This window comes from Lissotriton helveticus, chromosome 6, assembly GCF_964261635.1.
Source record: "Lissotriton helveticus chromosome 6, aLisHel1.1, whole genome shotgun sequence".
NCBI classification, from domain to species: Eukaryota; Metazoa; Chordata; class Amphibia; order Caudata; family Salamandridae; genus Lissotriton; species Lissotriton helveticus.
The window spans coordinates 1,174,785,773-1,174,809,385 of NC_136067.1; the positions used below are offsets into that span (position 1 = coordinate 1,174,785,773).

Sequence of the window (23,613 nt, forward strand, 5' to 3'; positions counted from 1 at the left end):
TAATTTTCATCTTGAGTTGGAAACTAGATCTCAGTCTCCTACCGGTATGCTTCATAAATATGGTTAGACGACGTACAAAACTGTCCGGCCAGAACCAAGAGACCATGCACTCCATAGTGTGCGGTATGTAAACTTAGTATCTAGCTCAGTGCCCGCAAGGAACTGTGCAGCGCACTTCACTTGTCACATTACCATGTTTTCCCCAATAATTTCTTGCATTATATGAATGAATCAAAATGTTATTCCAACCCATTTAAGGGGGAAGGCAGGTTGGAAGTTACTGTATGTTCCTGTACTTGGACAGCAGCACAGGATGGTGCTCTGTATCAACCAGTCTGCCCTTTGTATTTGCTCCACCACAGTTCTGTACAACTCGGCCACCGCCTCTTTGGCTGAATGCTCATGAAACTAATATGTTATAGCTGGAGTCATTCTCCATCTAGTTTTGTATTTTTTTTTTACTCACTGAATGACCTCGTCTTTATTGACCTTTCAAGCCAAATTCGGTAAACTTTGGATTGCTAAATGTTTAGTTGGTTGAAAAAGTGCCACTTGTTCAACTCGCTGAAGTATTGCAAATGTGCTTATACGATACCAAAATAGCAACATAACCTGCTTTGAGTTATTGCTTGCTCTTATTTAAGATGTTATTGGGATGTCTTGCATGGTGGGGTTTAGGATGCTACATGTAATGTAACTTAAGACGTGATTTATGATGTTGCATGTACTCATAAGCAGTATGGTGTGGGTCTAATATATAACAATTCAGAAATAATAGCACGACCATCATATGTTCAATCACTGCACGGTGAAAACTGTCAGAAAAAAGACACCCGTAGTAAATAGAAGTGTGAAGTAAAAACATTATTGAGGGTCTCTTCGATCTCTCTCCATAAGGTTCATCACGTTTACAGTAAAAGAGTAGCTGATCAATGCCAACAGGCCTCTGATAGGCCATGTTTATATAGTCGTGCAGGGGACCAGCACGATCTGTGTGCTGCCCCTTTGAATCGTATTCCTATAAGACCGTCGCTGTGTTTAACCCCTCCCCTGCTGGTGACGGAACCACTCCGTCATCAGCTGCGGTCGCGCTGTGCTGATGACGGAGCGGTTCCGTCACGGCCCTCTCAGCACGCCTGCGCGGCGCGGATTCCGCGCCTGCGCTGAGCGTTCCATTGAGTGGGCGGGGCCGTTACGGAACCGCTCCGTCATGAGCACAGCGCAACCGCGGCTGGTGACGGAGCGGTTCCGTCACCAGCATGCGCCCGCCGTGCAGCCGCCCCGCACCCTTAGCACTGCGGCGGAATAGCCACTGCAGTGAACGGGTTAATGATCTGTAGCATTTCATCTTGTTTTGTTATTGATTTCTACAGGGACGCTGTCTATCAGCTGAGCGTATTTGTGCCAGATGAGATGTTCAGACACATTATTAGGCTTTTACACTACTGTTGTGCTTTTGTCATTTTAAAGAGCTTGTTCCTACATTGAATTTGCGGAATCCTGAAATTACTGTATAATTCTTTTTACTTTTCACACTAAGCGATTTAGTCCTAGTTATGATTGGTACACTGCGAGCTTCTCTGTGGACTTTAAGATTCTTCACAAAATAGGAGCGGCATCTTTTCTGTTGTCATGATGAGTTAAGAATATCCTGGTTGACCGGCCACTCGCCGTGTGGGTTTACTGGACTCCATCACGACAACGAACCATGCATGGCACGCATTGGTCAAAGAACAGGATTGCGTATTGCTGTATTCCCCTCTCGCTCCGATAGAGTGGACCGTATTGCTGGCGCCGTTGCGTGAGAAAGGGGTCACGTGCGCTCTCAAACAGTTGGGCATCTCCACGATGGGAGACCTGTTTAGGGACGGAATGGTTAAGTCCTGGGACCAGATCGCTCCCACCGGTGTAGCGGTGACGCTATTACAGCGCTTTCACTTTCACAGAGTTCGGGCTGCATTCCAGGAGCTTCTGGGTCCGGACATGGCCGAGCCCCCGGAAATTCCAGAACTAACGTATGTGATTAATACATCCTCATCGCGCAAACTGATCACTCATTTATTTAAAATAGGATTTCTCCACAGGGAACAGCAACTCTCGAAAGCCCGGATGGCATGGCAGCGCGATCTGCAAATACAAATAGATGATGCAAAGTGGAAATACTTATGTCAAAATACTAGGAAGCTGTCGCTTAATGCCAGACATAGATTAATTCACTTTAAATTCTTACAACGTGTATATTACACCCCAGAACGCTTACATAGATATGGACTCCGCCCTACTTCCGAGTGTGAACGCTGCCATGCCCCTATAGCGGACTTTCTGCATCTGGCGTGGAATTGCCCTGGCATTAACAAGTTCTAGGAAGACATTTTCTTGGAATTAGGCCAGATATTGGATACAGAGCTCCCTGTGGACCCGGCGTTAGCACTGTTGGGACACTCCAAGATACTCCCAGTGGCGATACATCGCCTGGCTGACATGGGCCTTCTCCTGGCCCGGCGAGTAATTGCACTTTGCTGGATGCGTGGCCCCTTGCCAACGAAACGCAGATGGGTCAGAGACATGCTATACTGCTGTACCCAATCGCAGAACTATAGTGACCTCCTCCCACCCGGTAACAGGCCTAAGAATTTTTGGGGTCTATATCAAACTTATCAATCCACCAAAGACAGCGCGGACACAGTTCAGGAGGAGACGGATAATGTCGCGGAGCTACAGGAAGAGGTAGTTGACCCCGGTGATTAGACACTCATTACTCCACTGTCTTGGAGGGAGAGATGGGGGGGAACTCTAGCAGCCCTACACGAGGGACAGGTGGGGCGCCCCTGGGGTGATGGGCATTGCCACACACATCTAAACATAGCTGCACACAGAACTAGAGGGTTGCCCGTGGGATCAGGGGCTTTTGGTGGTCGGGACGAGCAGGGGGGAGGTGGGCGCGTGACCGGCATTAGTACAGACATGGTGGGATTGAGTAATAACCTACTTATTAATATGACAAACAATGAGCGGACAGGCAGTCTGGGGGGGTGCGGAGGGGCTGATTGGGAACGGTACAGGCATTGTTCATGGGTAGACTCAATACTGGCGCACACTACATCTTGCGGCCCTCACACCAACACGTACACTCAGTTTATCCCATCTCCGGTGAAAGGGGGCGGGGGGCGCAGGCACATTATGAAAACTGGAGTCGATTGTAAGCCCTATGATACACGCCGCCGGACCTCCGGGTTGTTGGCTTATTGGCTGTGATTGCTCGACATATACAGTGTGCTCATGCTGCCCTAGTTTGCTGCCGGCCCCCTGGGTTATAGGCGGATAGCTGTGTGTGTCTGATGATACCCAATAAAGGTTTTGAAAATTTTAAAAAAAAACAAAAAAGAATATCCTGGTTGAGACTATGCCGATAGACTAGAAATTACAATACAAGAGAATTGACCTAATGATGTAGTCAGATAGTGTTAACAGTAGGTTAATTAATAGGTTCGTAAAGCGCAGGTTATTTTTGTTGTAAGAAATATTTGATCGTCACAGAAGCTGCTTGTTTTGAGAGATTTTTCAATTTCGCAAAATGTTTTCAGGTAGTGTATTTCTCTTTATTAGTGCATTAAATCTCCAGAGTGTGTTCTGACATTGTGTTATTTTCTGTTTTCAGGCTGTCTGTGGTTTGGTTCGTGAGCCCCCTTAGATTTTTGTTTACAACTTTGTATGCTCAATCGAGTCCGAGTTAAAACAATTTTGTTTATGGGGATTGTCCTTTGTCATTCACTTTATTTTGAACATATTTCTGTTTTGTCTTTAACAGATTGTTTCGTGCCTTCTTTGTTGTGGATGTGATGTAACTCAGAGGCATTTATTTCAGTTGTTACAAATGCAAGAAGATCAGATCGTGGATGGAATGCTGAACAATTCAAACATTCACCGCCAGTGAGAGATCAGGGTTGAATACTTTGATTTTTGTGATTGCCATGCCATTCCAGTTTAGACCTAGCCATATGCAAAACAGTCTTGATCCTGCTCCACATGGAAACAGTCCAGCCCAAACTGCCAGGCCAGGTTCTCCTGGACCAAAAACGAGCATCCTGGGAATGGTTTCAAGGTATCACTCCTCATCAGCCAGGCTAGCTTGAATCTGGTGCCGTAGCGATTACGGGGCCCATGTCTGGGCATACCCTTCCATGTTTAGAAAACTGGGGTGGTATTGTGAGCAAAAAACAATGAACTTCACCCAGATCTCCTGACTGGTGGTGAATGTTTGATTTGTTCCTCATTCTGTCGATCATTTGTTTGTCTTTTGTTCACTGTGCCACTGGATTCAAGTGCTAGCCTGGCTGATGAGGGTCAATAACCTGAAACTGGTCCCAGGATGCTTGTTTCTGGTCCAGGGAGGACCTGGCTTGGCAGTTTGGGCTGGACTGTTCCCATGAGGAGCAAGGGCAAGACTGATTTGCATATGGCTGTGTCTAAACGGGGGTTGCATGGTGAGCAAAAGAACGATAAAATGTAACCCAGATCTCTTGACTGGGGGTGAATTTTTAATTTGTTCCTCTTTCCGTTCATCATTTGTGTGTCTTTTTATTTCAATTGGTATATCACTTCTGTTTAGGGTGTTGTATCCCAGTTTGTTGTGCAACTCCATCTCGGGGACAACCTGTCTCAGAAATCCATCTGCCTGCAGGAAGGAGTGCCAGGAAAAGCCATGCGACATTACCAGCAGCGCTGTATAGTGCACTATGGACTCCTGATGTACAGGAAAGCCAGCGACTGTATCTCTGGGGCTACCTGTCGAAGGAATCCATCTACCTGTGGCGGAAGCAGTAGAAGCCCTGTGACATTACTTGCGGCGCTATGGAGCGCACTGCGGACTCGCACTGTATGGGAAAGCCAGCAGCTCCATTTCAGGGACTACCTGTCCCAGCAATCCATCTGACAGGAGAAGCCCCGTGACATTACTGGCAGTGCTAAATAGCGCACTGCGGACTCCCGCTACGTGGGGCCTAAGGTCAGGCCAAGGGTACGCTCATCTGCACCCGTCCAGGGCCAGACAGGGCTGGGTTCCCCTCATACTTCTACTAAACAACTCATGTTGTGTGGTTTCTACTGACTTTTTACTGTTGGTTGAATTTCCGCAATCAATTTGCACAAAACCCACAAGCCCATTATGCATGATTATGGGACTAAACAATGACAAAGCTGCAAGGATGTGGAATTCCTACAGCCCAACGCCCGGGACATATTGTTTGGGGTCAAATGCAACACGTTTTTATGTGTATTTTGTCCTTGGGGCAAGTAGGCGCAACCCCCTACAGGAGCCAGTTTACAGTACCGTATTATGGATCAGGGAAAGGCAGATAATGTAATATTTGTGTCCATGTTTTTAATGCTGTTCAAACTAGTATTTATGGTTCATTAATGCAAAGTCTTGATTATTAGAGGAGCGTTCTAAGTAAATGCTGTAAGCTCAGACTGCACGGACAGTAACTAAGTAAGTAATCTGTTTATTTGTACATGATTAATTAAAATCTTTACAAAACAATAAAATAATGCTAAAAATTGCTAAAAGTTCGTCATACGCGAGTTACTCAGTTTTACAAGTTTACTTAATGTTTGTTAATAATTATCAATAATATGTTTCGGCGGTCATTAAACATCTGGCTTTTTTTGGTCCTCTCCCAGAGGGCTCTTGTGTCTTTTTTCAACTAGTTTAATAAACTTTACGACCTGACAGTTTAGTTTTGTTTCAGTGGGGTTAAAGCACAGTTTGACATCCTGCCTGCATGTCCAAACGCCATATGATTTAAAGCAGGGACGTAGTAAATTGTACCTCAAATCCTTTAGTTTAGGACAGATACACATAACATGGATAATGTCTTCCATGCCAGCTTTACACAGGCGGCACTGCTGTGAAAAGTTTTTTCTCACCCAGGGTGGTAAGTACGGGGTTGCCGGAATTACGCCGAGGTGTAATTTTAAAAACGTTTCTTTCGTTTTTAGGTTCATTCCAATGTTAAGATATGCTTGTGGCTGAATTCTTCAGTAGTCGTCGAGCGTGATCCACCCATGCGCTCTTTTTGTTAATGCACCCTTGTCCTCAATAGAGGAGATAATTTGTGCCGATTATTTTCGCGACTTTTTTAAAAGACAAGAAATCTGTTGGGGTGCCCCAGAGGTCTGACAGTCCCAAGACTTGAATTGAATCAAATAGATAATCTCTGGCAGAGGATGTGCGATGTCAGTGCAGCTCTTCTCATAGGTTAAAATTTAAAGAACCACACTCAGCGCTGCGAATCTTGTGCCAGCTGGTAACATACGCACTCTGCCTTTCTAGTGTTTGTTTCCGAAGACCAAATTCTAACCGGATTTGAGCAGGCAAGACGCATCATGGCTGGTTAAAGATAGCCCTATATGAGTTAGCTATTGCTATGTCCAGTAATGCAGCATCCTTCCCTTGAAGGGGTTCACTCCCATATTTGAGAGTCGGCTGCAACTTTGTGCTCAATACCTGAAGAAGAGGGTTGAGTGTTAGGTCGGGCAGTTTGGCTTTTAAGGATTTTATTGCCAGGTGAGTCACGGTTCCCTTTCCTTGCAAGGACTCCAATTGGAGTTTGAACGAGTTATTGTAGTCCAGGATTACTCCCAAGTATTTATAGGTGGTTACCAAGTCCAGCCCTTGTCCGTTGACGTGCTAATTGATTTTCCTTTTTTCCTGTAGTTCACTGCCATAACCTTGGATTTATTGAAGTTTATTTGCAAGGCATTCCTTTCTGAAAAGGAGTGGGCTACATTTAGAAGGTGTTGGAGGCCAATCGGTGTCCGGCTTATCAGCACCAAGTCGTCCGCGTAAAGCAAATTGGACAATGGAATTTTCCCTAATTTCGGTGTATGACAGAGACATTTGTTGAGTTGCGGTAAATCCGCAAGATAAGGTTTTAAGAAGAGCGGTGCTAACACACAACCCTGTTTTAACCCTTTTGTTGTCGTAATAGGGTTAGAGAGGTGTGTACCTGCTCCTAGTGTGACCTTAATCCAGGTGTTTGTATGGAGTAATATCAACACGTCTAAAAGATGTTTAGGTATTCCCCAGTTATCCAGTTTCTGCCAGAGTTTGTTCTGATCCACGTGGTCGAATGCGGCAGTGAAATCAATCAAGGAGAGGAAAAGGGGAGATTTAGTCTGCGTCTATCAGCAGGGTCAGTGCCATGATTTTAGTTGTGGTCCCTTGACCCCGACAGAAACCAGTTTGATTAATCGGGATTGCTGAGTTTTCGGATGCCCATGATGTAAGCTCCTCCAGTATGATTCCTGCTAAATACTTAGCCTCCACATCTATGAGGGCAATAAGCCCTGTAATAATTTGGATGTTTCCTATTGCCATGTTTGAAGATTGGGCTTATTACTGACCCATGCCTGGATTCCGGAAGAGTCAGGGTGTTCCTTATATTTCTGAATGTCGGCGTTAGTGCTGTGCTCCAGAATTCCGCATCTGATTTGTATAGCATTGGTGGAATGCCATTTGGTCCGGGGGCACCTGTCTGTCTGGCCCTGGCTATTTGCCTTTTGACGTCGGCTGGTGTGAGGGCCAGATGTGCAAACTTGTTGGAGAAAGAGGAACTTGGGTCGGGCATTCATTTATCCATTCGAGATGGTAGCATGGCTCCTCTAGCGCCTGTTTCTTGGGTCGCGGCCATTATATGGTAGTTGCCTATTTTTTCCCTCTGAGGTTCTTTGCTAGACTCTTTTGTCCCCACCTCTTCAAGGATGTCCTCTTTATTTATATTCATTTTTTATTTGCAAAGTTTTATATAGCGCTGGTTAGACTCTGAGGTATCAGAGCGCTTTACATGAGGATCAGCAAGTTACAGGATACATAGTTATATCAGTTGAATCAGCGAGTTACTGGTTACATAGTTACAACCGTTTGAATCAAAGAATCACAGATTTAGGGGGAGTGAAGGAGACACGAACGGGGAGAAGAGGAAAACAATATCAGATGACCGGCTGGGTAGGTGACGGCCAAGAGGTCAGACTCCTCTATTGCTGTGTAGGACAGCTCCACCGGGCATCGGCCAAGGTTGCTCGGAGATAGTCAGCGTTTGTGTTAAAGTGCTTGAAGAGTTATTTTGTCCATGCTTCCTCTGTTATGTTAGAGTTTAGGCCAAGATGGTCTGGGTTCTTAATTCGTTTGATAGTTTGCCAGAACCTTGAGCTATTTTGCCGTTTTACTTCGTAGAGGAGTTTCGCCCATAGCTCGTCGTTTTTTGTCTCTTTTTTTCCCACTTCAATTTAAATTTTTTTCTTGCTTTCCGTAGGATAATTTGCAAGCTGTGATTTGTTGGATCTTTCCGCATCTGTCTCAGTGTTCGATTTATTATCTGCTTTTGCGTTTTCATATCTGGAGTGAGTTGTGATTTGGTTAATGCTCCATGGCTTATCTGTTAGGTGGTCCTTTTAATAAATTCATGCCGATGGCAAGGATGGCGTTTTGCCATACTTCTGACAATTTTGATGTGAAGCTTGCTACTTGAATGAAAAGAGTTTTCACTGCAAGGCTTGTGGAGCTGATGTTGCAGGGATTGCACCGAAGCCGCCTTAGGTTTGAAGTCACTTCAATGTCAATACCTGTGTATGCTTCAGTCTCGAGAAGTGAGTTAACTTTTATTGTGGCTTCTTGTGGCAGTTGGTCGCTGAGGTCGCTCGTCCCTATCTTGACCGCTGTTACCCAGCCAAGCATGTTTAAAGATGTAAATGTGTAGTCCAAATGGGAAGATTGCTTATCTGAGTGAAAAGTTGCGACCGGTGGATCGTCTTCTGGGTAGCGCCCGTTCAAGGCTCTTAAATTAAGAAGTTCTAATTGCCGTAGTAAGTTTTTTGAGCAATTTGTATGTTTATTAATTTTTGTTTAGCCCTGCCTTGGCACTGCCCATGCGGCACTAAGGTCTTGGTCAAGACCTTCACCTGGATCCGAGCCGAAAAGGAACATGTTGAAGTCGCCTGCCATTATGATTAGATCAGAATCCTCTTTGTCGATTACTTTTCCCAAGGCTTTTATCAGCCTGTTGGCAGCTTGTCATTTCCGTTTAGGGTGGATGGAAATATTGATTATTATAACTTCTTGAAGTTGGTTATTTAACCGGAGTGAGATCTTTGTCATCTGCACGGACAGTGGTTTCTGTATAAAAATGTGTATACACGTTTTCAATGTTTAGCAATAAGAGGCTATGTATAATACTCCCAGAATGCTCTCTGATTAGATGCAAATGTTTGCATAAGCCTGGAGGCAAGATTGAGGATTCTTTGTTTTCAAAATAAAATGTTTACAAAACAAATGCAAAAACATTTCACTAAACTACTGTAAACCTTAAGGTACCATTTCTTTGCAGCACATTTATGAAAATGTGTTGATGTATGCTAGTATTTTCCAAAAATATTCAAAATGGAAAATCAGTATAATCAGTTTTAAAAAGATTATGAGAAACATAAAAATAAACATGCATTGGTAAAGCCAGTTGGTCTGAAATTGTTGATCAGCCTTTTGGTTTTGTCAATGCGTGACTTGTTTTGGCATGGGTTTTGTAAAACCTTATTTGTGTGGGAGCTGCCAGACCCTCACGGTTATATTAAACATTGGCAAAAGCGAAAAATATTTTTTGGTCTCAAAAAGCACACATTGCCACATTATTGCCTGGCACTGAACAAAACGACTGTCAACATGGTGCTTCTGAAAGAACAGAATGCTGTCACTCACAGTAAAGCTAGCCGATAGAGCGAGAGAGAGAGAGAGAGAGAGAGAGAGAGAGACAGAGACAGAATTTTAATAAACACTAAAGGTCATGGTTAACGCCAGACCTCATTAGATGACCAATTATTAAATAAAGTCTCAAAAGTGCCTCCATGTCCTTGCATTAAGTGCAAGAAATACAGCTTTAGTGAATTCACAAGACTGAACAGAAGTAGGCCAAGAAATAGTACTCCTAGAAAATATTTGTGAACTGCACTGTAGCATGAGCAAATATGCAGGTGCAGATTTGTACAGGCAAAAATCTGAGTGTTGGCTAGTTCATTTTCACTCCAACCACTTTTTCCCGAACCCTGAAAGAAATGTTTTGTCTGCCCGTGTCGGAAGTACATTTCCAACCTTTCTCCGTATGGGAAAAGGTTAGAGAAGAGTTGGTGAAAACCCTTAAAACATGCAAGTTAGTAGGTTTGCACAAACTCAAAAGTGCATTCCAACCCTGGAACTATTACTCACCATTACCTTCAGAGCAAGTATGTAGATCTACACAAATGTGACAACATAAGGGAATTGCTTGTATTCAAACCCTACTATGGAAGGAGACCTGGCCTAATCAGAGAGGCTATTTCAGATCTCTTATATAATGAGATTGCTGCCAAAATGTGTTGCCGCATTACATAGCACGAAAGGGAAAATTTGATTTTGTTTCAGTACAAGTAGATTTATTAAGCAACCTGCCCCTTGGACAAGTAGATATTTTATTGAATTCCACACCCCTGGCAAAGCTGTGATCAATGGTATCCATTGAAGTATATCTTCTCTGGGAAGTGAAGGTATTTAGCTTCGTACCAAGGATTGTGCCAATAACTCTGATGGACTTGACATGTACTAAGGTAGCCTGAGACTTATACCCCTTGTATGCTTCACTTTATTTCGCTTACCTCCAGTTGACACCATGGGGAAAAGAAAAGGCGTGGAAGGGGCATATCCATTTCCCCTCCCCAAAGGCACTTCAATAGACAGGATGCTCCAGGCGGCAATGGGGATCATCTCGATGGAGATTGAATTGACTGAAAGGAGATTGTCTTTAAGCTCCAGCTTGCACTTACCCTCTTCACCCAATTCCATTGTTGCAAGCACATCTGCCATCCTAGCCTCTACAGCCTCTGAAAACCCAACTAATAGCCATGTAACGTCCCCTTGCCCCTCTGTTGTAGCTCTCATTCCGGAGGGGAACCCTGAGGAATGCCATCAATCATCGCCACCCATCAGGAAGGTCAGAAGGGGAACTACGAAAAACTTTGTAGAGACTGGCACACAAAGGGACTTTGCTTTCCCGGCCTTTCTACCTGATTTGCACTCCAGCGTTCTCACCGAAGGGGGAACAGTCAATCAGCCGCCATGAATGACACAGTTAATGGGTGATCCCACTGCTGAAGTAAAGGACGTTATACACACACGGTGCTTGCTCCGATTCTGGAGCATTTTTCAGCACTGGAGCAAGGCTTAAGCAACTTACACAATCTGCAATCCTCAACCTCGCAGGCTGTTGGGTTTGTTTCTTCAGGTGGAGCTAGGATTGTTCCTAGTACTCATTTATTGGAGATCCATCTAATCCTGCCTCAATTCGGTACAACTTCTTCAAAGCTTGTCTTGTCTACTAACTGTGCCTCGCAGTGTGGAAATCCAGCTCCAATTAGGTCTCATCCATTGCAATCTAAAGCTCTCACACAGCAAGGTCCAGTTGTTAAACAGAGTTCCCAGGGTGAATCAACACATAGAACCAAAAGAAATAGAGGGTCTTTTGGGTTCATAGATCCATCCCGTAATCGGAAATCTCTAGTGATTAATTTACCTCCAGCATCCTTCCCATATGTTGCAGTTCTAACAGGAGTTTCCCAGCCATGTGAAGGCCAAAGGGAATCGCACATTAAATTAGCAAACAAACCTCTGGACTGGTTCAGACGGAACACAGACTTGCCATTGTCAGTAGTTAACTGTACCCTGTTCACTCACAGAGTGGGGTGGATTGGACCAGGGCCAGTGTACTGCCCCAGGGATTGTGATAATTAATTTTAGAACAACACAATTGGTCAACAGGTTGCTGATGAAGAGAGAAAGCAGGATGGTGGGTCAGTCATTAGATTATTGCTATTAGTTTATTCGTACAACCCAAATCAGTTTTTAGGCTGCTCCATGATGTACCAGAAACAGTTTTTTTTCTCCCCAGCAGCAGCACCAGTGGTTGATAACCAGTCATATAATCATGTTGCTGTCAATGTCGCCATATGCAATTGTTTCAATGCCCTAAGATGACTGACTAACTGATAAAGTAGGTGTTGAATATATTGTGCCTGCCCAACCAACAAAGGGAAGTGCTTGGATAGGCACAGTCAGGGCTATGAGGGGCCAGTGAGCGCCTTTGTGATCCATAAGACTGGAGGGATGGTCAAAGTCGAGTTTTCGCCTTTGTCACTGGTCCACTATGAAATAGGAGTTTGGGCTCTTTCCCACCTATCTTTAAACCACGAGAGAGAGAGGGAAAACAATGGAGCCACTCTTGGTCCCCCTAGTGAAATAGCAAATAAACAACAGAAGAGTGAAACCAAATATCCTTGGGGTCCTACTGACGGGAAGATACAGGTGCCACACGGGTGTCTGGCTTTGGTGTACATGTGACTACAAGCCACCACCCCTGCCAGGATCCATGGTGTAAGGGTTTCCTACACCTAATAGTCCCGTCGCTTTCAGGAGTTCTGAAGGCACCACGGTAACAGTAAGTTACATGTTTTTTTGATGCCACAAGTTAGGGTGCACCTTAGCGTGTGCATACCACTGTGACATTTGGTCCTGAAGAAAGCCTCGCTATGGGCATTATGAAGCTGAAACATGTTGACCACACCTGATCATCACATTGGGATGTGACTGGCCAATCTACCCAGTCTTACATCCACCTCACCAAAATTGTTTTAAAAGCTTTGCCTTATTGCTCCACCAATAAATATTTTGGATTGGTAAAGGCAATTTCAACATTTGCACCTTCACAAAAAAAAAAAACCTGCTTGCTGTAATCGGGCGTCACAGCACACCAGGGAGGTACTCGGCCTCCCTGGTGGGAACCCAATGATGAAGCATGTCACCGACTAGGTTGGTGAGTGAGGGTTCTTCTGAAAACAAGAGGGACTCCTCTCGCTAGCTCTTCATATATTTGGTTTCACTCTTCTGTTGGAAGGCGTGGAGGCTGAAGTATAGGTTTGAAAGATGGTTTATTAACAAAAGCGGGAACAGTAGTTTATGGAGATGGGGTCTCTAGACGGTCTTCTTCTCCTTCAGAGGATTCCTGTGAGCTGGAAGGGTTTGAAGATAAAGGTGTTGCTCCGCTTCCTGGTTCCCCTTTACCGTGGTGGTCGCCCCGGAGGCTCATAGGTGGATAAAGAGAGGAAAAGGAGCCGTCAGAATATTGTACTGTTTTAAGAGGTAGGGGATAGTCCCATCACCACACCTTTGTGCTCTATGGTCTTTGGGCGTGTTTAGTCTAAAGTTTTGAGTACCAGAAGCCAAGGAAAAAGAGCGACAGATGGGGAACGAAAAATGGGGAAAAGAAAACGGTAAACTCTTTAGCAAGAGTTATAATGATGTGCCTAGGATGATATAGGAAGAATAGTGCACCATATGCTACTATGGATAGTTCTCAGGCTGATTAGGCGTATATGTCACAAAAGGGTGTATATCTGTCAGGATGCCACTTCTCACCGACTACCCTCCTGTTTACGCTCTTCCCCTGTGTTCCCCTCCCGCTTCTCCTCCCCTCTCCCTGTTACCCTGAACCCCCAACACTCACCAGGCTCCGCCGTAACTCTCCTGAGTCACGGCCGCTCCCCAGCCACCTCTGGACACCACCAGTCCTCACTCCAGCTTTCTTCCCCGTCCTCGAGGCTTTCGGGCGTCCAGGTGTTCAGTGTGTCGGGTCCCGCGTCTTCTTTCAAGTCTGGTCCCACGTCTTCTTCCAGCAAACCGGGTCCCGCGTCTTCTCCCCCGATGAGAGCACTCCCGCGTCCTTCCTCACTTTCTCCAGGCTGTCTCTCCTCCCCTGTTATTGGTCCCGGGCTTCGTCTTCCGGGTAGCGAGGGCGGTGCTTCCAGGGCATGTCTCTGACCGCGTCCCTGTGGAGACAGAGCAGAGGCATCTGGATGTCGTGGTTCTTCCTGATCAGTAAGGGTTTCTCTCCTCAAGGCTCCTTCCTCACATGTCTGTTTTATAGATTCACATGCTTGAATCTTCCCCGTCTTCATTGTGGGAGTACCACGGTAACAGTAATAGAGCCGTATCAAAGCTTAAAACTTGAACTCTCTTGAAACTCAACAGCATTTAGTAACCAGTCAACATCATTAAAGAATACCCAAATTCCAGCCCATCACATCAGACCCAGAGTATCCATCCCCTGCAGAGCCACCATACCTCAGATTTCTTACTGCACATCGTGTGTTAGGGAGTCTCCCTGAGCTCTGCTCAGTCGCAGGGTTTCTACCTTGAACTTTTCAACTTTCAGCTAGCAGTTCCTTTTCCTCAACCTTCACTTCAACTGAGAGGCTGCTTGAAAGTGAGTTTACCTATTTTCTGTATTTGCTGCAGAATGCCAGAGTCTAAAAAAATGCTGTTTAGGCCCTGTAAGACTTGTGTAAAGCGCAGGATCTTCTGTGAAGATCTTCATAAAAAGTGCTTACACTGCCTTTATCCGGATCACAAGCCTAGAGACTGTAATTACTGTCAGACTTTTTCTTCAAAAACCCTTAAAGACCAGGAGGGAAGACTACTTCTATGGCTGCAGAAGAGAAAATATGTTAAGGATTCTAACTCTGAGAGTGAGGAGAGCCCTCATACCGCCTCTGAGAAAAGGAAGGAAGAAGATCCTCCTTCTGTCCCGAGAGATCCAAACAAGTCAAGATCTCATAGCAAGGAGTCTTCTGTGAAGAAAAGGGTGAAAAGGGAGCAACCTGGCTCTTCACATGCCCAAAAGAGGCCTGGTTCTACTCCTCCATCTGTGTTACATACTATCTCATAGAAAATCCACCCGTCGATGAGGTATTCTCCTCCTACGACCGTTGAAAAAAGGTCTCAGTTGACGGTTTCTTTAGCGACATTTACGACGTGGACGATCAGGACGACCACTGCTGTGGCGTCTGTCATCGTCTGCTTTTGTGAGGAGTTCTACCTAGTCGAGAACTTGGCTGTCGACAGTTCAGTTAGGTTCTGTGTCGTCGATGAGCGTCTTTGCCCTGTCGACAGACATTTCCACACCGTTTGTGCAGTCACTGACGACGTTACTGCCTACGATCCCCTTGACGATTGCGTCGATTAAGACAATTCCATCATTGTTGCAGGACTTCTCCAAGATTTCTCCGCTGCCACCTACTTGCCTCCTTGATTTCTAGGAATCAGAGGATGAAGGTTGGCCTTTCCCACAGAGGAAAGAATCTCTCGTCCTCAAAGGATGGTTCAGTCACTTTCCTCAAGAAGGTGCGTTTCTGTGAGGATTTACAAGACGATGTTGGGAATGTTGTTATCTTGCATCCTGCTGATACTTCACTGTTGATTGCTGATGAGACCTCTTCAGGAGCAACTTGACTCCCAATGGATTCAAGCTCGAGGCTCCTTTGAGAACATCATGTCAGTCACGCCAGAAATGATCAGGGCGATGTCCTGGTGGACATTAAGATGCAATCTCACAAGGCCTGTCCCTCCTCCCAGTGAAACCATTGTTGATAATGACAACGGATACTTCTAAGGAAGTATGGGGAGCTCACCTCCAGGAACTGTTGGTCCAATGGAGGTGGTCGGACCAGGAGCCTTTATTCCAGATAACACTGTTGGGGCTGAAGGCAGTTTTTCTAGGGCTCTGGTCCTTTCTACCAAGGATAAAGGGATAGTCGATGCTTGTCCTCACAGACAACACAACCACTATGTTCTATCTGTAGAAACAAGAGGGGATGAGATCTCCGCTCCCTCAAGCCTGGCGCAGCGAATTTGGAATTGGCTGATTAACCACAACATATCGATGCAAGTCCAGCACGTTTCAGGGTTGCTAAATGAATGGGCCGATTCACTCAGCAAGACACTAAGCAGTGTCACAAATGTGAGTTGGATGCCTTTCAGCTTTTAAAGGTATTTCAGTGTTGGGTATTACTAACCCTGGATCTGTTCGCTACATCCCTCAACAAAAATGTGAATTCTACGCCAGCAGATTTCCTCAGCCAGGTTCTCTGGGGAACGCCTTCCATTGTTCCTGGGAAGGAACGTTTTCATACGCGTTTCCTCCGTTCCCACTAATACCAAAAGTTCTACAGTAGATGAGTCCACAGCATACATGTACATATTTCAATACAGGTGAAATCCGGGAAACACAGTACAAACCCTTTCGTTTAGTCCTAATGATACTATACGGCATGTCCATCAAGTAATTCTTCTCTTGATTTTTGACATCTATTATATTGTTGCATATGTAGATTCTACATTACTTGTTTGTGATTCTGATGATAGTACTAGGGTTGCATGGTGGGATGGTTCACCTGTTCTTCCCACCTCCTTTACATGTTATGTACTGCTTACTAATCTGATTCAAGCACGTGAATCTATTAAAGATACAATATTGAGAACATTCGTATTATGTTGTTGGGACATTGCAATCTGACAAATGGAGGGGATGTGGGGTTGGGAGAACGGGGATGCTGCTTGATGATGACATGCTAGGTATGTATTTTATTGTGTGGACAAAACAATAAAAATGTAAAAAAAAAAAAAGATACAATATTGGAGACAAAACAAGTTACTTATCTGTACACTGTGGTTCTCCAGTATTGATCTCTTTTATAGATTCTCATGCGGCCCTCCGTCCTCCCCTTCCAGGTTCACCTTCCTTACCTCTATCTTTTTTACTAACTACACTCATGCTCAAAATATGAGGTATGGTGGAACTGCAGGGGATGGATACTCTGGGTCTGTGATGTGATTGGCTGGAGTTTGGGTGTTCTTTAATGAAGTTAACTGGCCACTAAATGCTATTGCGTTTCAAGGGAGTTTAAGTTTTAAGCTTTAATACTGCTATTTTACTGTTACCGTGCGACTCCCATCATGACGACGGGGAAGATTCAAGCATGTGAATCTAAATAAGATCTCAATATAGGAGAACCACAGTGTACTGGTAAGTAACTTGTTTTTTTATTTTATACCTGTTGGTAATAAACAGGAAGCCCCTGCAGTTGAGATTTTGTCTTCACACCTGGCATCCCTTCTGGAAAAGGTGTAAAAAATAGTGGTCGCAGATCACAATTGTCAGTCTGAGCCACTTGAAAGTAATGGTGTTGATCTTTCAGTGGAGAAAGATAGTGTCTGGTGTATTACTGAGTTAACAATCCCCCGATTTGGAAATGGTCTTCTATGGGTCTACAATTAGATGCTTTAGCCTTAAAGGAGCACATTTGTGCTTATAACGGTAGATCCCTCTGGGATAGGGATGGGCAGCATACCTTTAATCGATCACACAGTACTAGTCTCATAGATCATGTTTTGATTGATCTGCTGCTTTGGTCATCCCTTTTCGACATGGTAATCACACCCAGGCATGATAGGGACCATAATGCCTGAATACTCACCATGGGGTTTTCAGGTCCACCCACATTACAAGGTTAAGACTTAAATTGGAACATCTCATTGGGGTCTTTTAAAGGTAAATCGGGGCACTTATCCTAGACTCATGTCCCCTCTTATCCAAACTAATAACCTTCAAGCTCTGGACACTGCCAGCTATGGTCCTTAGATTTGGGGGCATAAGGGTGCAAACGACAAATTGTTGGTCTCCCAGTCAGTACCCCAGTGCTTCCTCCTAGGCTGGATGTGGGGCTTAGACCCATCCGTGATAAGATTGGGGTAAACCGACTACTATACTAGAGAAGAATTTAGCCTACCCCCGAGCTACAATCTTATCGCCAAGGGCTGGAAGAAATGCTCAGCACTCTGAGGGCTGGTGAGCTTTAGTGGCTCAAGTACGTGAGCTAATTCCTGAGGGCAATGGGGAGTGAGAGCTTGTGGGTGGGCCCAAGGGGGTGTCTCTTATTATTAATAAAGCAGCTGTTAAGTGCAAAAATATTCAGTACATCATCAGTTCCCACTTATCTAGGACAGCTCTGGGCAAGTTGACCAAAGGCTTTCTTATGAGGAAGGCTGAATACTAGGCAGACCATATATCTTGATGAGATTCAGCCTACCTTTGCTAAGAAGCTATTTATTCAATTTAGGTTTGGGACCCTTCCTCTGAATTAATTTATTGCCAACTGGGAACGCCCCCAAAGTCTATCAAGGCAGGCCTGCCTGTCCTGTGGTTCATCCCCAGAAACAATGGCCCATGCTCTCTTCTTTTGCCCTGCATATAAATATCTTAGGGTGAAATGGTTAATTCCAATTTGGAACCAGACCGCATAGGAACTTTAAACTAATATTAGTCAACATATAGTTTTTAAAGTGTCCATCTTTCTACACTCAATGTGGCACGTCATGTCTAAATTTAAAACATCTTCCCCTAGCACTAATGCCACTGAAGCAGATTGAATTGTTGGCTTCCCTATTTTCCCTGCCACCACTTTTGTACTTTAGGATTGAGGTGGGAGTGGGATCAGATGGCACGGTGTCAATACCTGCATATTTTAATTAGCAGACCTGTGTTTCCCCACCCAAGGGAACATGGCCTTCTGTTCAACGCTGATAACAATGTTTTATCTTTACTCTTTTGCAATGTTCCTACTCTTCATGTAATATAACTCAACTTTTTTGCATTGTTCTCCTTCCACAATGTACTGCATCATGTATCGGTATTGGTTGTTTTGGTTCATTTATTTATTTATTGTATTGTGTTTTAACTGTTCTTTTATGGCACTTGCCAAAATAAGGATTACTATGAGATGAGATTGTTTTTATTATCATTTCTAATTTAGACAGAGTTTGATTTACTAAGACAGTAACCAGTCGTATGTGGAAGGTGCAGAAGTAAAGAATTAGTATTACATGGCTAGGAATTTAAAAGAAAGGTTTAGCGCTAGCACTGCATTTTCACTAAAAATAAATGTAAAAATGATACACAGGCTGTTAGACCACCTCAGAATTCTGGTGGTATAATATGTCATGGTCCGTGATTGAGAGGATTGTGTAATTTCCCTTAAGGAAATCTTACCTTTTGGGCAATTGTTATAATGCTGCTCTCTTTTACAACCGTAACAGAGCGCAGGATAGGCTCAGATGTTAAACCAAGCGCAAAACTTGCTTACTCTTTATTCAACATTTGCGTCAATGTCTCTTTTGAAGATTGGTAATAGTTGCCCCTTTATCAATGGAGTGCTTCTCACTTGTGAATGCAATGTGAAATTGCAAATAGAATAAAGGCATGCTTGACCCATTTCCCCTAGTAATGTTGTGGGAACTTAATGATGGTTGCGGTGGAATGTTATCTTTTCTCTGGCAGAGATTGGTTGCTTCCTGATGTGATGCAGAGAGAATCACCTTTTTTAAGGGGATACCATTGCGTAATTTCCTCATTTGGTGATTCTCTCTGCCTGTAGGTTGGTAATTGCTCTTAGAGAACCTCGGTTATCAACAATAAGTGGAGCTGTTCTAGCGCTTTCATCCAAAATGCTTTGTATAGAATATATATGTAGTGACCACTTCATACACAAGTGGTTTGTGTTGACAGGCTTTATTGTTAACAAGAGACTGGGCATAAGGACATCTGAGGACAAAGATGGCAAACACTCAGCTGCCATTCGCATTTCACATTTCCCGCATTCCATTACAGAATACAGTGACATCACAATCCCCTGATGACACTAGTGCATATGCAGAGGTAGCCAGTGCACTGACCACCCCATTATCTGAAGAACTTCGTAAATTTCGCTCTCAGGGAATACTTACTAATATAACAAGAACTTGGCACAGACTCTGAAAATATGAAAGACATCTTTATTAAACACAATTAAGTGAGGCTACGTCACCCAACTGCCTTAGCAATTGAATGAGGCAGTCTGCTGAATGGTCTCCGCACAGACCTTTTATACCATTTATTATGCCCTAGGCACACATTTTCTCTTTGAGGTACATTATTGTTGGTCACTCCCAGGACGTGCACACAAACCCACTTTTCAGTTTGTCCAGCCCAAAATTAATCATCAAACAAACCCATAATAAACATTTTTCTTTAGACAAGCTGGACAAGACCCATAATGAAAAGGCCCGCAGCCCACATCATAAATCGACTATAAAGAAGGAACAGAAACAGATAGGAGCGAGATAAAAGGGGTGTGTGCGTGTACAATAAACATTGCAATGTCCTGCTCTTTGATCTCTATCTGACCAGCTGCCTAACAAGGAACTGGCTCAACGAGGTCAGCCTCGGGCAAGGGAGTCAGCTTTCGCCAGGTCATGCAGGAGTCAGCACAAACCCATGCTAAGGTTATGTCCTTAAATACTTGTTCTGCCACAGTGAGGGCCTACTGTAAGGGCAATCCACAAAATGGCTGCCGTTCACAAAATGGAAGCCAAGGGTTCAGTACGAAAATGACGATTTCGAGGTGAAATCGTTACTGGAATATGACGAAAATGCTTGTACATAGTGTACTAGCCATTCTCGGTCTTTTGATATAAAAATCGTCATGCTACGACAAAGTTTATTACACGAGTCCAGAATTTTCAGTACCACATATCCTCTTACTCCAATAATATCAAACATCTTGCTTGAACTATACAGCAAGACAAAAACGCAAAAAGGTAAGCATAAGCATGGGCGTAAAATCCGTTCCGCTCGCGGATTTTCGGTAAATTCGCAATCCGCGAACTCTCCCGAACTTGCCGAAAATTCGTAAAATCCGTGCGAAGCGGATTTTTTGCTTGGTCGCACTTGCCAACTAGAATACTATACAATTTCGCGGGAGTAAATACTTGCGAACACGTAGATGCGGCGGGCAGCGACAATCTCGCAATTGCGAGATTGCGAAATTTGCAATTTCGCACAAGAAATCCACCAGCAGGCAGCATAAACCTTGAAAATTATGATTTTTATCAGAATAACTCCTCAGGTTGACATTTGCCTGCACTTTTTCTTTGCAAGGAGTCCATTTTGGGGGGTGGGGGTGGGAGGAAGGAAGTGCCCTACAGTCTCCAACTTCCTGTTCCTGTCCACCAAGCTCCTCCCAGTGCTTTCTTCATGTGCTGGTCACTTTGATTTGGATGTTGACCTGGAAGGATTACTTTTGTGGATGCTGCTGGATATTTGGATTTTTGCAAAACTGAAAGCACTCAGCAGGTGCAAAAGTTCAATCTTATCATTAGTAACCATTCCCTGTAGTGCTTCCTGAGGGGCCCCTTCAGAGTTCATTTGCCTACTTGCAACTATTCTAGACCCTGCTCTGACCCTCACAGCAGGCTCAGAGAATAGCTACAAGTATACAACAAAGGTCCTGTTAAGAAAATTACACTGCAACAGAAAGCAATTACAGACAAAACTGAAAGCACTCAGCAGGTGCAAAAGTTCAATCTTATCATTAGTAACCATTCCCTGTAGTGCTTCCTGAGGGGCCCCTTCAGAGTTCAGCAAATTACAGATAAGGAAGCAGGTGCCAGCCAGACTGGAAGTTTAAATTCAGTGACACATTAATCAACCCCAAATTAATTCATGTCAGTTGAAGCAGGGCAGGTGTGCTTGCTTTTTTTTCACCCCCATAATCTACAGTGATAAACCAACCAGAGGGTGGCAGTGATGTACCAGAGGGTGGCATGGGTGTACCAGAGGGTGGCAGTGGTGAAACAGAGGGTGCTGTGAACCTGTGATGATGAACCAGATGTAGAAACAACATAGTCGCGGCCGTTGCGAGCCGACAAGTAAGTTCGCAATTGCGAACTGGTACAGAACCCTCGCGAACTGGCAGAAATCCTTGCGAACACAAAAAAAAAAATCCGCAAATTCGCGAGAGTTTGCGGATTGCGAATCCGTAAATACGCAAGTTCGCGGATTGCCAATTCGTAAAATCCGCCCATGCTTAAGCATAATGCATACCTAATATAAACAAGTGCCTGAATAAAAATGACTAGTAATGGCAAATAAAAACAACTTAAAAATAAAAAAAGACCTGTACATCTGAAGAAATCTTAACATGAAAACATTCCTGTAAGAGGATAGTGACTACAAATGCCTGACTACAAATAGGCAAAACATAAATCATCGAATTAATGAACAAAAACAGTGTACAAGTGCTGACATGGATACTAGTAGACATCAACAATTTCTAATGGGAACCTTCCACTGGTGATTGCTCTTACACGCTGTGAAAGGAACCTGCACTACCTTGTTTTCATTGCAAGTGTTCTTGGTGCTGATCCTATTCATAACCATACGACCCACTCTTAGATTTTCATCCATTTATTTATTGTGTGCTTATACAGCTCTTAGATTCTTGAGTGCTGGTAATCTTAATCACCTTCACTTCCTTCCACCAGTTCTTGTTGTTGGCCCTGAAAGCATTTCGCCATACATTGTCATCAATCATAGGTTTGTATTTTTAATGCTTCTTTATTTCTATGGACAAGATCCTCGATCGATCTGTAACTGATCCACAACCCTTATTAGGGACCGCACCCTTTTACTTGCATCAAAATAACTCTTTTGTTTACCATGTGCTTCATGTACAGTATGCCTGACCACTTCATGCACCTCCTCCATAGCATTCTGTTTTACCCATCTTGACATCCAGCCTGGGAAAATCTTGGTTGATGGTTCCTACTCCTCAATAATTCAAATGGGGACACTTTTAGAAGAGTGTGGTTTGGTGCGGTAGAACCAATGCATTGAGTGCACAGCATTTTGAACAATACATTTACTCGCAATAACCCATTGAAGGCAATTACCCAAGACCTTGTTCATATGTTCCTCAAGCCCATTCATTTGTGACTGATACAGTGAGCTTTATTTCCCCTTGTTGTAGGAAACTTTGACATACTTCACTGATAAACTGCACTCCATTGTCACATTTGATGAAAGACAGGAAACCTTCTCTTATAAAAATATCTTTCAAAAAGTCTTTGACATTTCTGGATGTGGGATCGCTCATGACCTCTAGCCACTTTGAATAATAATCAACCAGAACCACACAAATGGTGTGGAGATGGTAACTAATTAAACCGACCCCCAAGGTCAATCCCAATTCTTTCACAATGCCTAGTTGAAAGTTCCCTAGGTTGCATGGGTGGGTTTTTTATTTTAAACCCCTTTTCAACATTGCTCCACACTCACTCACATATTCATCAATGACTTTGTCTCTTCCATTGCAGGCCACCAGAAAATCTCTCATACTTTGTGCTTCGTTAAGGTCCCACCTAAATGTCCTTCATGTGCAACACACATTATTCTCCTCATTAACATCTCGGGAGGCACAAATCTCTCGCCACATTTGAGCAACCAGTCTTCCACTGAAAGTTCTGAAGAAACTTTAGCAAAGGTTTGAAATGGATCTGGCACATTTTTCTCCTTGGGCCATTCATCCGTCACAAACCTCATCATTTGCAACAGAAACTCATCCTTATTCAACTGCCTTCTCCATTCCACCTCACTTAAGGCACACATGTTTTCAACGTCAATGGCTGCAATTAAATAGCTTTTCTGTTCTTCCTCTTCTACAATATCCATGTCACTTTCCCTTACATAAAACCTGGACAAACAGTCTTCTCTACTATTCTTATTACCAGGCACATTTGAAACTTAGAAATCAGTAGTTTAGTGGATAGCCTGGCAATACCCGCAGTATGATCTTTGATTTTGTCTCCCAACAATATGGAGACTAGTGGAA

The 23,613-nt window shown here is 44.0% G+C and overlaps 1 protein-coding gene across 20 annotated transcripts in view; it reads left to right on the forward strand.

Moving 5' to 3' along the window:
• Positions 1–23,613, forward strand: part of EPB41L2 (erythrocyte membrane protein band 4.1 like 2) — a 1,174,544-nt gene that overhangs the window by 222,985 nt on the left and 927,946 nt on the right. The gene's annotated exons all lie outside the window — the stretch shown is intronic.